Here is a 14,779-nt window from a genome sequence, read left to right as displayed (position 1 = left end):
TTTGCAGCCCAAATTTCTGCCCAGATAAATATCTTCTATTCTATTCTTATAAATATCGTACAATAATTTCATTCAGAGGAACAGTGATGCAATGATGAATAAACCCAACATTTACACATAGTTTCTATAACTGCATTCAAACGAACTCTGTTTTTCCAGAGAACCGAACACATCCAGTGTTGGCTGCATCCGGCTCGTCTTAATGCCCCATCATCTGAATATTAGGCGCCTTCATCTATGTAGCGTCTGCTCAGAATTGCATTCGCCGCGGTCTCTCTATTACTTGATTGACTCCATCAACCAGATTCAGAAACATTAACTTCTTCTAACTGGGATTATTTCTTCATCAGTGTCAGAGATTATCATTAAATATATAAGAATACTAGCAGTAAGAAGACTAAACTGTAGTGGTTTAACTTGCTTAGTCAAAGAAAATGTTTGCTACATTATTGAACTACATGCTTTGACTCTACAGTTTATTCTCATTATATCTATTCTGTTTTGTCTCTGTGGAGCAACGTCTATGCAGAACCTCAAGGGGTCACTGCTGAGCAACTCCTCCACAGCTGTGTCCTTCAGTTGACTAGTCAGGGGTACTTGCTTTAGTTAGATCTATTTCGACCTCACTCAAACCGTCACCACGGTCTTTACTTTGAATGATGTCCTCATCTCCCTATCCTCGAGACCATATATCAACAATGTCACGTGAGTGGCCTTAGGGGGCTGGGCTCGCCGGTGAGCGCGGCCGGTGAGCGCGGCCGCCTCCTCTTTGCTTCACTCGCCTCATCCGAGACCGGCAGGTAAGTGATATATTTTGGGACTCCACTTTTATCAATCCGCCACTTTTGTGCAGGCGCCTTGTGTCCCTGAGGATTGTATGTGGTTTCCCCCTTTTCTAATAGCGAGGCAGAGGGTTACACTGCATGTGTAGATTTGGTTTAAAAGGGGAGAAGGTGACAGCTTAGGTTTTTGCTTCATACTGGAAAAAATACATTAATTACTGTATGTCACGTCCCAGAGAGCAGGTTTTATTTTTGCAAATTAATAAAAAATAATGTGAGTATATATATATATATATATATATATATATATATATATATATATTAGATCAAACATGTTGGCATTTGTGTGATATAAACAGTTCAGGATTGTTGCTACACTGAATTTCTGTCAATAAAGAAATCTTAGATTTTGTCAAGGTCACTTATTGACTTGAGATTAATAATCTTCTTCTTTGGTTCATGGGGATAAATGTTGGATCTTAACCCTTGTGTTGTCCCTGCTTCCCCCGGCTGTTGGCCCCCTCACATAGTCCACCCCATATTAGGACGCACACGTAGGGCAATAGACAAATGAGCAGCCCTTGCAGATGTATTTGTTACACCTGCGGCACACGGTGTGAGTTTTACAGTCCTTTTTCCTGGGGCATATCTGACACCTCTTCCTCTTACTCGCCCAGAGCGGGGCTGCTGCTAGGGCTATGGAGGAGGCTGGACACTCGGGTCGAGCGTCGTAGTCAACAGCTCTCTGTGCGGCGGCGGCGGCTTTTGTTACAACCTTCATGACGCGGACGCGTCCGTCTGGGATGCGCTCCTTCGTGCGATGAACGGAGTCACGAGAGCCTTTCCCAGCTGCTCTAGGAACACCCTCCGCTTCCGCCCGGCATCCAGTCTGGGTTGATCTCTCTCCATATCACAAAGGCGTTGTAGGAAGAGACGTCGAGAATGTTGTGAAAGATGACCAGGGGCCAGTAATTGGCCGCGCGGCGTTACAACCGTGCAGTCCCTCCATTACATCGAGCACTACCCGCAACCCCTGGTTCCGTTCTAGGCGTCCGCCGCTCGGCTTTCCGGTGTACACTTGCATCTTCCAAGCGTAGCTTGATTTCGCATCGCAGGCCACCCACGACTCGATCCCGTATTTCACCGGCTTGCTGGGCATGTACTGACGGAACGGACACCGGCCTAGGGAGAAAAACAGGAGGAGATGAGAGGAGATGAGATGAGGATGAGGACTAGCAGCCGCTATCTACATAATATAACATAACTAACATAACATAACATAACATAACATAATAATAATATAAAAAAAGACTAACCTCTGAACGGAACCAGTTGCTCGTCCACGGTCACTTCAGGCCCCGGGTTGTAGAGGTGCGGTAGCCGTGACACCCACGCGTCCCAGACCTCTCGCACGGCCGCCAATTTGTCCGTGGCTCGTCTCATGCGTCTCGTCTCGCGGTCGTCGAAGCGCAGCAGTCTGGAGTACGTGTGGAAGAGTTTTAGGGGCATCGTGGCACGAAATATCGCCCGGCCGCTCTCGGCGCCCCACAGGCTGGCGGCGGCCTCGCCCCGGGACCTGTACACGCCCGCTGAGATCAGCAGCCCTACGTAGGTGCGCAGGTAGGTCTCGTCCATCCCTTTCCATTCGTCACCGTATTTGCGGACAGGCGGAACGTCGAGGCTAGGTCACCGGTGCGGGATGTCACGTGGATCGTGGGGCCCTGGGGGACCCCGCTTTGAGCTGCAGCAGAGGAGGAGGAAGAGGAGGAGGAGGAGGAGGAGGAGGAGGAGCAGTGGCCCTCCTCTCGGCTGTACACCCTCAAGGACCATGTGTGTCGAAGATTATATTCAGCTGCATATGGAAATACAACGGTAAAAACTAAACTACCTGTAGTGGTTTAACTTGCTTAGTCAAAGAAAATGTTTGCTACATTATTGAACTACATGCTTTGACTCTACAGTTTATTATCATTATATCTATTCTGACTTCCGGTTTGACGCATGGCGAAGTAGGTTGCAAGCCGGGAATACTCTGTTCACACTCGGTCAAAATCCTTTTTTAATCCGTTTAATTCCATTCAACTATTGGTGCTAACGCTGACTTTAGCTGAGAGTATGAAAAAGACGAATAGAAAAACAGGCCAAACGGCAGACCAACAAGAGAAAGAGACAAAACAAGCCGACTCAGATAAGCTAGCGGAACAACGGACTCTGAGGCTAGCAACCTGCTAACCCTGCCAGATATGGAGAGATTGCTAACGTCCATGGAGGAACGCATTATACCGAAACTTTCTGCTCAACTGTCGGCTGAGAGAGCTATTGACACCAACACCACGAAACCATTCAACAGTTGGAAACCTCGCCTGCACAACGACATGCATACAAGACTTGAGAGACTTGAATCCTCTTGTGCAGCGCATCTTATTATACGAACTCTGACCGTAGCTAATGTATAGACTTCATACAGTCAACTTTCATTATAAATGGTCGCTCTTCATTTTACCTTGACTACAGTGTGTGATGCATAAAAAGCCCTGTTGATTTTAAAAAAAGTTAAGAAAATGCTCTAGTTATATGCTGTTTGGTTGCCTACTATGTTAATGTGACTTAATTTTTAATGTTTAACTTCGTTTTATGTACAGATGCTTGAAAACGCTTTTCTCCTTCCTATGTTGTACTACATTTTAAGAGGCTAAATAGACTATTTCACTATATCTTCATAGTTAGGCTACTTTATCTTCAAAATTAAAAGGGTGGCATTAATGCCACCTGCAAACTGTGCCTCTACTGTTCCTGCTACTCTTAAAAGGTGTTATTCCAAGTGACTTTATGCTGAGCACATACTCCTTTTAATGAAAACATATTTTCTGTAATAACAGAGTACAAAGTGTAGAGTTTAAGCATAGGGTAGCACGTGTTCTTTGTGCTTTTACAAAGCAAGTTTTTCAGCCCAGCCTTTTTTATTTTATTTGTATTTTTATTTCCCTCCTCTCTGTGCATTACCCTCACCCTCGCCATCATCTCACTTCACTATGGCTTCCCACAACTCTCAATTGATCTCAAACCTCATTTCTGTGCTAGACAAATGACATCCAGAGTTAACACTCAGTGTCGTTCCATACAGTGTGTCTCACTTAATGCAAAGGACTAAACAACTCCAGTGAAAAGACAGAAAATAGTATCCTATCTCCAGCAGCTAAAGGCAGATATTGCATTTATACAGGAAACTCATTTTAAAACTGATGCTGTCAGTTATCTTAAAAGAAGATGGGTTGGACAACTGTACCACTCACAGTTTAACGCCAAAGCCAGAGGGGCCGCAATCCTTATACATAAAGATATCACATTTCAAGCAGAAGAGGTGATTGCCGACACCAATGGGAGATACGCTATTGTCATTGGTCAGTTATTCTATCTTCCTGTAATTCTTGTCAATGTTTATGCTCCAAAATTTTGATGACTACAACTCTTTACTAAACTCTTTCTGCCATACCCGCCCATAACAATTACAACTTGATAATAGAGGCGATTTTAACTGTGTGCTCAACTCACACTAGACAGATCCTCAGCCAGGACCTCAGGCTCACCAAATCAGCCAAGGTCATCAATGTTTTTTGGTGTAATAATCTGGTCTTTCAGACATTTTGAGATTTAAATATCCCAATAAAAAAGGCTTCCTTCCTCTCCAGTGCCCATCATACTTACACCGTATTGATCATTTTCTGATAGATAACAGGTTAGGGGAATGCAGACTTGCCAATACCACTCATTTCTGTTCCAGACCATGGAGCTTTATCCTTTCAACTGAGCTTGCCCAACTGCTTCAGACCTCTGGCCATTGGAGGCTTAACTCCACTCTAGTGGCTGATGAAGAGTTTGTAAATCACATCTCCTCCCACACACTTCTTTTGTGAAACTAACACTACCCCAGATGTGTCCCACTCAACCATATGGGAGGCGCTTAAAGTGTCTCTTTAGAGGGCAGATAATTGAGCACTCCTCCAGAATAAAAAAGCAAGAATGACAAAACTTGGAGACCATCTCAAGCCTTAGCTGATATTGACAAACAATACGCCCTATCCCCTCCTCCAAGTCTCTTTATAAAGAGGAAGGCTGCGCTTTTGCAGACAGAATACGATACACTGACCACAGACAAAGCCACTTATCTACCCACCAGGGCCTGTTATAATATTTATGAATTCAGGATAAGGCTGGCAAACTGTTAGCCCAACAAGCCCGCCTAATCCGCCTCCCCGCCTATACCTAAGGTCCATGGTGAAAATGGTGAGATCATGACCAACCATTTGGGGATTAACAATGTCTTTAAACAATACTACAAGGGACTCATATAGCTCTGAACAAGATGAAAACTCCCAAAATTGAGAGCTTTGACAAACTCACATTTCCCCCATCCCTCCGGGAGCACACCACCAAATTTGGGGAGAGATCTCAAACACAAATCTTAGAAGCTATTAAATCTTTTTAAATGAATAAACACCTGGACTAGATGGTTTACTCAGACTTCTATACAAAATTTGCACCTGAACTATCCCCACTGCTTCAAGCCATGTTTAATGAATCCTTGTCGTCTAAAGAGCTTCCACCAACCCTACTTACAAGCATATTACACTTATCCCTAAAAAGGTAAAGACCCACTACAGTGCGTCTTATCGCTCTATCTCTTTACTGAATGGCATTATAAAATTCTGTCTAAAATCCTGGCTGCTAGACTGGAGAAGTTACTACCACACATAATATCCACAGATCAAACAGGTTTTATTTTAAATAGACACTCTAGCTCAAACTTGAGAAGACTCCTAAATATCGTATTCCCTTCAGCCCTTGTTCCTGAAATGGTGATTTCACTTGACGCCCAAAAGGCGTCTGATCGAGTTGAATGGAACTACCTGTTCTCAGTGCTCAAGCAATTTGGATTTGGTGAAGCTTTTTTATATCCTGGATAAAACTTTTATATGCTCAACCTTAGCCGCGTAGTTACCAACGGTCAGCAGTCTGAATATTTTCCCTGGGTAGAGGCACCCACAAGGCTGTCCCTGTCGCCCTCCCTCTTCGCCATTGCAATAGAGCTGCTAGCCATTGCCCTTAGGCAATCGGATGAGTTTTCAGGCATAGTGCGAGGTGGACTTACTCACAAGTTATCCTCTATGCAGAGACTTGCTATTATATACATCTAACCATATAAACTGCAGTTCCCAATTGTCAACACTCTAAATCAGTTTGGGAAAATATCTGGTTACAAAATTAATCTCCAGAAGAGTGAAATGTTCCCCTCAATCAGGCGGTCTCTCAAATTTCCCCATCACATTTCCCATTCAAAGTAGTTAAGAAGGGATTTAAGTACCTTTGAGTAGAAATCACGCTCTTTCCACTGCTATTTATAAAGAACTTTGGGGTGCTCTGAAAAGTGTAAACAGGATATGGTGAGATGGTCTCAGCCTGGCCACTCTCCTTAGTCGGCGAGTTAACCTAATTAAATGATTATACCCAAAATTTCTTTACCTCTTCCAAAAACATTCCCATCTTGATATGAAAAAAATTTAAAACTTTGGACCGATGCATAGCATCCTTCATCTGAAATGGTAAATCACACAGGATTAAAGGCAACGCTGAAAGACCCAAAGGGCTTGCTGGCTTGGCTTGCTCAATTTTATGTATTATTATTGGCCTGTAATATCCAGAAAACATTATTCTGGATGAAGGAATTATCAACCTGACAGCAGTGAGGCCTGGATACATCTTGAGTGCACAGGTGGCCCGGTCCATTTGCGCTCTGTCTGCGCGCTCCGTCCCTCCGAATTCTACATACCCGACATTTTCTCCAACCCAATTGTCCTTAACTCAGTTGGAATCTGGTCACAGCTTAAAAGACATTTCAACCTGTCTACAATGTCAATCACTCCCAATTGTCAATAATTACAATTTCTCACCTCTACCTTGACTCAGCTTAAAATCTGGATGGCAAAAGGCATTACTTCCACACTTAGCCTCTTTTCAGGGCAAATTTGATCATTCGCACAACTCTCTGAGAAATTTGACCTGCCAAAATCACATTTTTTTAGATATCTCCAAGTAAGACATTTTGTGCAGAAAAACACACTTCATTTCCAAATTTACCATCAGATAACGCAACTGACAATCTTCTCACTTTGCTCTCGCACCGTAGTTTAAATTTCAGTCCCTTGTGCTGTGGACCTGGCAACATCTCCCCCAGTCACTGCAAGGAAACTGAACACTCTGGGAAGAAGACTCAGGGGAAGTAATGAGAGAGGATCACCGGAGCTGCACCAAACTTAGTACACACATCATCCCCATGCGCTGTGACATAGCTTAATTCAACTTGTAAAATCCTCTTGAGAGTTCACTGACCAGGGCTAAACTTGCCAAGATTTTCCCTGATGTTGACCCCTCTTGTCCCCGCTGTAAAAGTCAACCAGCTGATCACATACATATGTTCTGGTCCTGCCCTTTCCTCAGAACATTTTGGGCAGACATCTTCATGCTTACTCTAAATGTTTGGTGTGGCTTATCCCTCCAAACCCATTATGTGCCATTTTTTGGCTTTTTACTGGATGAAGCTCGCCCTTAAGGGCAGGGCCCATGTTGTCATAGCTTTCACCTCTCTGCTTGCCAGACGTCTGATACTACTTATGGAAGGAACAACACCACCCACATTCAGCAGATGGATTAGAGACACCATGTCTTTCTGAAACTGAGAAAATCAGATATACCTGAAAGGTTCCATACAGAGCTTGAGAGAACCTGGACCCCTCTTTCTTGTCGTATCATGAGAGCATACAAAGCCCACTACAAGAGAAAGATTAGATGGCATCCAACCCCCCCGCCTCTCTCCCCCTTTTTTAACTAATTTATTTTTAATTTTTTTAATTTTTTTTTTTAAATTTTTAATTTTCTTTATTTCTTTATTTTTATTTTATTTTTTATTTTGCTGTGTCTGGCAGCATTGTTGTATGTAATTGTACTGCAATAATTCAATATTCCTGTATATATGTGTATATATATATATACATATACATTCTAGACCTAACTTAATGTATGTACTTCTGCTGCATGGGGTAGGCTGGTTGGGGTGGTGGGTGGGTCTTATTGTGGGTAGGGGTATAACCATTAGATTTGTGATGTGTAATTGTATAATTGTATTGATTACCCAAATAACACCAATAAAAACTGTTAAACATATATCTATTCTGTTTTGTTCTGTGGAGCAACGTCTATGCAGAACCTCAAGGGTCTGGTTGACAACCTCCACAGCTGTGTCCTTCAGTTGACAAGTCAGGGTACTTTATGCTTTAGTTAGTTGTCCAAACAGCTTCTGTCCAACAGATGAATAACATGAAGACGCATTGAGAAATGAAGAGAGTCCTGCATTGCTTAACTGTGCTGAACTGTCCAAACTGAGGCAGCAGCTGCAATATTTGTCCTCACAGTTTTTTTGGCAGATGTTTCCACCGACACAAGGCCAACAACACATTTGTATAAAACTGAATCTGAGGAAATTAAGTTTATTTTTCAGATTTCATTAGAACGATCGTACTTTTCATCGAGCGTTGCGCTTGAAAAGCTGTTTGCCTATTTTTATTTTTTATTTCATATTTACTTTAGATTGGCTGAGTCTGAGCTGACTTGATCAAATGCAGCGTATTTTGTTTACTCAATTGATTCAAGCTAATGATTCACAGGGGAGAGAAAACAAACTTTTACAGGAATTATTTTTTTACACTGGATATTAAACAAGAAAGATTACGACAAATAGAATTACATTACTTCATCAATCATGTTATTTTTTTCCTTTAGTGAATTTCTGACTCATTTAAAACATTCTACAATATAAATCGTATGCTGTATATGTACAGAGCCATATTATTAGGAACATATCCTGGACTTCCAAGCTTTTGTTAAGCTGTATGCGTCATGTGTGGCCGCTGCTGTGTGTGTGTGTGTGTGTGTGTGTGTGTGTGTGTGTGTGTGTGTGTGTGTGTGTGTGTGTGTGTGTGTGTGTGTGTGTGTGTGTGTGTGTGTGCGTGGTCACTTCCTCTGTTTTCTTTTCCCCTGTGAGTCTGAGTTTATATCTGGAGGCAGGACCAGACTTGTGTAACCATTGAGTGAGCCTCTTTTTGCACAGTCTCTTCCTGTGTATTATAGTGTTGCAGTCTCCAGTTTCTTCTTCTGTTTGGCAGTTCAGGTAATGAGGATAAAATGCACGTAATAACCAGCTGTGTCCTATTTTTCTGATGCACACGCTGACCTTCGTCAAAAGTCAAGGTAAGACTAAGGATTTCTTAATTATTGATTATTCAAGTAATTCCTTGATTTTATCGATGCTGAATACGGAAATTGTACAACTATGTATTTCTCTCTATAGAACCTCTCCCAGATTGTACACTTAGAGATTTTCTAAATGGGCCCTTGTTTGATTCCAATTTCAACACAACTGGTCTGGAGGCCAGTTACGTCGCCGGGAGACAAATAAGCGTGAGCTGCAACACTGGTTACAGTGGTTTTTCCAACTGCTCTGTATCGAGGGTAAATGGCAGTCGAGAGGCAATGAAATGTCAAACGTTTTTAAACTTTTACTAAAACTAAGTATTTCAGTTTATTCTGTTTGATTTAGTGTTGGGTTTTAAATTATAATGTCCAGTTATCGCTGAATTTACATAGTAATGCTTCATACATGAAAGGAATTTTTCTCATGAGCTGATTTTCTCTCCTCATTCGTGTAATTTTTCAAGCGAGATCATGTGGTCATGTGATCTTACTGTTTATTTTTCCGTGTAGCCCCTTTGGAAATATTTCTCTCCATGCACCGCTTACCTCCATTTCAAAGGTTTTCCACTCATCCAATGTATTTCATCGTGTTTTCCTTCCAGCCCAACAGAGTGCCCAGTGATCCACGTGAGCAACAACGTGCAGGTGATCGGGACCCGGAGGAAGCAAACGCTGGCAACGCTGTTCGATTTAGCTTGCAACCAGCTCGGAGATCCTGAGTGATCAAGCAAGAGATCTACTGTAATGAAAACGGAGAGCGGGAGCGAGAAGTCTGGCTACGTAAAGGTGAGAGGAGAACGCACACATGAATGAGCTACCACTAATCCACCGGTAACCACCTGCTGGCCGTGGCAACCGTAATAACCCACAGGAACCAGTGAGAGATCATCCAGTTAGAGTCGGCAGTCACAACACAAGCGTGTTGAATTATTTTTCTGAGCCGAAACTAAGAATCTCCAGTTTGCTGCGTAGATGCTGTGACGGTTTTTCTGGTTGTCAATTTAAGGCTAAAGTGCAAAGAGAGTGAAAAGATAACAGCTATAAATCCTAACAGATCACAGAACTGGTTGTTAAGAATGATTGGACTTAGAAATCAATCTCAAGGGAATAGTTTGACATTTGAGTTCAACTTCTTGATAAGAATTAGTTCAGAAGAACAAATCTCACGTCTGTTCTTTAAGTTACAGCGAGTTACATATTTAGCTTAGCATAAGACTGGAAACCGCAATTCATTTTCATGAATCTTGATTTTTTTCTTTGTTGTAAAATGTCTTAATATTAAAAGTGTAACAACCAACACGTTCTCTCTGTCATGTGCCACACCCTCAGCTCCTCTGGCTTGTGAGCAACTACCGCTTCTGGAAACGGGAGACACCAAGAACTCTATGAAGTCCAGCTAGACAGAATGAAAGGGTTGAATACATCTGCCAGAATTACTACATCATGCAGAGGACCTTCAAAACGTGCAACAACGGAATGGACCGGAGAGATAATATGCCTCAGTAAGTCACAACCACATCTTTGGGTAGCACTAGTTTTAATTTCCAGTGTTTGATGATCAAGGCACAGCAAATCTACGGGAGAGGCAGAACTCAAAACACAGACAAACTGAAGTTGTCATAATATTACAAAAATAAAAACGCTACATTTTTGTTCCAGGAATGAAAATGTAAGTAATGAGAATAAAGTCATAATAAAAAGAAAAGTCAATATTATGCTTGGAATGAAGGATATAATCTGATATATAATTTACGCTATATATGTTGAGCATTGTGATAGAAAAATGTTGCTGATTACATGAGTGGTTTATGGATTTGAGTTTCCCACTCTAATTTATTTTCTTGAACTGAGTCCAGCAGTGGTTATATATATATATATATTGTGTATATATATGTGTTTGGAGTCTGATGTGTTTGATCTGGTTTCAGACTCTGCACTGTGGATGAAGAAGCTATGAGGGGACGAACATTAGGTTCAGATACGGCCGAAAGGATAAACTGCCGTATGCAGCCCACGGTGATGTGATCGAAGTTCAGCTGCACTCCAGAGGAAGACCTGTCTGCCCTGGGGATGCTGGGCCATGTGTGTGTGGACGGCGTGGTGCACCTGCCCTCGTGCCACAAGGATTTAGTCCAATGGATGTGATAAACACTGAGGGGTCGTGAATCGTCCGGCTGGCAACTACTGGAACTGATGTACGCCATCGTGCTGTGTGTCATTTTAATAAAATCCGTTCTGCCTCAAAATGACAAGAAAGTGTGTTGTAGTATTCCACTTTGACTTTATTGCACTATTGAGAGGAAGAAAACAAACAATTAACTGCACATTTAACTGTTATCATCTGTTTCTCTGATCCTGGTTTATTTTGAAAGTTAAAACAAGGGAAGGAGGGATAACAGTATGGAGGGTAGTGGTGCAAATTGATGTATCAGACGCATCGTAGCGGCCGATATTCACTGCTTACTGCCATCGGCGACGGGCAATAAACTTGACTTTCACCGATAACATTGGCCGATATTCATTGGTATGTTTTCTGTAGCCTGCCAATCTGGCATCCAGATTATGGTACACTGACGCTCGGTTACACCGCTCTGAAGCGCTAAAGGAAAGCTTGCGGCGCCCTATCCCTCTCTGTAAACCTTTGTGCGGTTCACATGGGCTGCGATGCGCTATATTGCGCCAGCGCCCTTCACCGATGGTTTGCGAGCGAGCCAGATTTCCATCCAGGAAAACAGACTGAAAATGATTTTAAATGATATAATGGGATATATTTGATATGATATAAATGATCAAATATGCATCCCATACTTTGTATTCCCTTCTGTTGTCCTGGGAGTTTTAATTTTCCCAATTTTCACAATCACATAATTAAATGTCCCCCTCTGCCCATCCACTAAGCAGCCACACAAGCAGTCATATAGATAAAAAGAGAGATGGGGGGCTAAAGGCTTGCTTGAGAATATCGTCACACTCCCCTGACACCCGACATTGAACGGGTTACATACACAACAAGCGGAGAATCACGGGTTGACCGATTGCCAGTAGAAATGCGTGGTCCGTGGGAATAGCCAGGCAAGGCGTTGCTTGAGGTATCACGCTGCGCTGGCGGGCGGCGCTTCAGCGCCGTAAACTCCGGCTACACACCAAGAAGGCTACAAGTAATAAACAAATATTGGTATCGGCTATCGCTGATTGTTGTTTTAAATATCGGCACGGGCTAAGAATTTCCATATCGGTGCATCCCTAATGGAGGGATCATTGGAAATGGGACCAGCGCACAGAAATGACTTTGGTTGGAAAAGTCTGACACCGTCTTATTAGCCACAGCAGAAAACCCACTGGGGTAGAAATCGAGACAAACTGTGGACAGCAAAATACAAACAGGAAATCGCCCAGTTGTCAAAGAGTATTTATTGGAAACAGACACACAAAGTTCAACCAGACATTTCTCAAATGTGAGATTCCCTGAGAAAATGAAGACTTTGTGCAGATTTGGTTTAAAAGGGGAGAAGGTGATGTTTAGTGTTTTTGCTTCATACTGGAAAAAATACATTAATTACTGTATGTCACGCCCCAGAGAGCAGGTTTTATTTTTGCAAATTAATAAAATAATGAGTATATATATATATATATATATATATATATATATATATATATATATATATTAGATCAAACATGTTGGCATTTGTGTGATATAAACAGTTCAGGATTGTTAAGCAAACTGAATTTCTGTCAATAAAGAAATCTTATTAGATTTTGTCAAGGTCACTTATTGACTTGAGATTAATGATCTTCTTCTTTGGTTCATGAGGAAAAAATGTTGATCTTAAAATGTCCATGTTTGAAACAGAAATACAACACAAACACACAACAACACAGCAAAATGATTAGTAGACACACAAACAGACAGAAACTCTGCGTGAATCAATGGTTCTGATCAGTGCAGTCCCACACACAAACCGATATTACCCATGATCCTCTGCTTCCTGATCCCAGGAGCTACTGCTGTAACAAATCCACCAAACTCTGTCTGAACTCTGGTGTATTTTAATGGCTTCTTTGAAACATTCTCCATGTTCACAGTCACTCAAACATCAAACTCACAAAATATTGCTTTACCTCAGATGTTTACGTCTACAAACTCACTTATTTTTAAATAAAATATTCGGCGCCATCTGTCTTGACGCCTGCTCCGTGCATTCGTCGCCGGTCTCTCTGCCCCAACGATTGACTCCATCAACCAGATTCAAGAAACATATTTTTCTAACTGGGAATTATTTCATCAGTGTCGTAAAATTATATTCAGCTGCATATGGAAATACAACGGGTAAAGACTAAAGTAAACTGTAGTGGTTTAATCCTTGCTTAGTCAAAGAAAACATTTGTTACATTATTGAACTAAGCATGCTTTGACTCTACAGTTTATTATCATTATCTATTCTGTTTTGTCTCAGGAGCAACGTCTATGCAGAACCTCAAGGGGTCACTGCTGAGCAACTCCTCCACAGCTGTGTCCTTCAGTTGACTCAGTCAGGGTACTTGCTTTAGCAAGTTAGTTGTACAAACAGCGTCTGTCCAACAGATGAATAACATGAAGACGCATTGAGAAATGAAGGAGAGTCCTGCATTGCTTAACTGTGCTGAACTGTCCAAACTGGAGTGCAGCAGCTGCAATATTTGTCCCTCTCAGTTTTTGGCAGATGTTTCCACCGACACAAGGCCAACAACACATTTGTATGAACTGAATCTGAGGGAAATGAAGTTTATTTCTGATTTTCTGACAATAGAACGATCGCATTTTCTTACTCGAGTTGCACTGAAAAGCTGTTTTATTTCATATTTATTTTATTATTTCAAATTTACTTAGATTGGCTGAGTTCGAGCTGACTTGCTGAAATGCAGCGTATTTGGTTTACTCAATTGATTCAAGCTAATGATTCATAGGAGAGAAAACAAACTTTACAGGAATAAGTTTTTTAAACTAGATGTTAAACAAGAAAGATTACTTACAAATAGAATTACTTTAGTTCATCAATCATGTTATTTTTTCCTTAGTGAATTTCTGACTCATTTAAAACATTCTACACAAATATAAATTGTATAAAGCTGTATATGTACAGAGCCATTATTAGGAACATATCCTGGAATTCCCAAGCTTTGTTAAGCTGTATGCGCTGCGTGAGGCCGCTGCTGTGTGTGTGTGTGTGTGTGTGTGTGTGTGTGTGTGTGTGTGTGTGTGTGTGTGTGTGTGTGTGTGTGTGTGTGTGTGTGTGTGGTCACTTCTCTGTTTTCCCGTGAGTCTGAGTTTATATTTGGAGGCAGGATCTGGACTTGTGTAAATCATTGAGCAGCCTCTTTTGCACAGTTCCTTCTGTATTATAGTGTTGCAGTCTCCAGTTTCTTCTGTTTGGCAGTTCAGGGTAATGAGGATAAAATGCACGACAACTAGAAGCTGTGGTCCTATTTTTCTGGATGCAATACGCTGACTCACAAAAGTCAAGGTAAGACCAAGGATTTCTGATTATTGATTTATTCAAGTAATTCCTTGATTTTATCGATGCTGAATACGGAAATTGTACAACTATGTATTTCTAGAACCCTCCCAGATTGTACACTCTAAGATTTTTCTAAATGGGCCCTTGTTTGATTCTAATTTCGAAGCACAACTGGTCTGGAGGCACAGTTACGTCGCC

This window comes from Hippoglossus stenolepis, chromosome 14 (genome assembly GCF_022539355.2).
Source record: "Hippoglossus stenolepis isolate QCI-W04-F060 chromosome 14, HSTE1.2, whole genome shotgun sequence".
Taxonomy (NCBI): domain Eukaryota; kingdom Metazoa; phylum Chordata; class Actinopteri; order Pleuronectiformes; family Pleuronectidae; genus Hippoglossus; species Hippoglossus stenolepis.
Note: the sequence above shows the minus strand (reverse complement) of the source record.